Source organism: Penaeus monodon, chromosome 21 (assembly GCF_015228065.2).
Source record: "Penaeus monodon isolate SGIC_2016 chromosome 21, NSTDA_Pmon_1, whole genome shotgun sequence".
NCBI lineage: Eukaryota > Metazoa > Arthropoda > Malacostraca > Decapoda > Penaeidae > Penaeus > Penaeus monodon.
In genome coordinates, this window is record NC_051406.1 from 37,095,330 (window position 1) to 37,096,030 (window position 701).

A 701-nucleotide genomic window follows, 5' to 3' on the forward strand; every position below is an offset into this window, starting at 1 on the left:
CAACATCTGACACCACGTACACGACTGGGATCAGTGTTGTAAACGACATGGAGCAAGTCTTCATACTATCTCAGGGAAAATTCAAAATAAATCTTTTAAAATTTCCTATAAAAAGTCATAAGGAAAACGTTTTAAAATGTACCATCGGAGATCTCCCCGTAAAGAAGCCCACACGAAGACGAAGAAAACAACGAAAGGAGGTCACGTGACTTGAAGAGGAAGGAACCCGGTCGAGGCGGGACAGCGGCGCCTGACCTCTGCTTTTGTAATTGTTATCTCTGGCAGATACGTTATCAGTTCGTTGTTATCTGCCGGTAGTTGCGACCTAGTTGATTGTAGTTAAACGGCAGTTCCTACGATGTGTGCGTCGTAGAAGGATGTTTGTTCATCGTTCTCTCTGCATTCTCTCCAGCGCCACGGACCCGTTCGTTTTCGTTCAGTTTATTTTCCTTTCAACTGTTGAACCGTGTTCTGTTTTTCGTTCTTATTTGCTTCCCTTTGGTTTCCTTTATTTTTTTTCTCTCAAGTTTACTGTTGTCTTAGGAATGAACATGTGCTATAATTAAATTTCAGATACTATTTTGTATTGTTGATGAAATAAAGTACTTTTAATACATCACGGGTGTTTGTGATGATTGGTGTGGTTTCCTCTGTTATGATGAGGATAAAAATGATGTACAATATACACGCGCGCGCGCGCG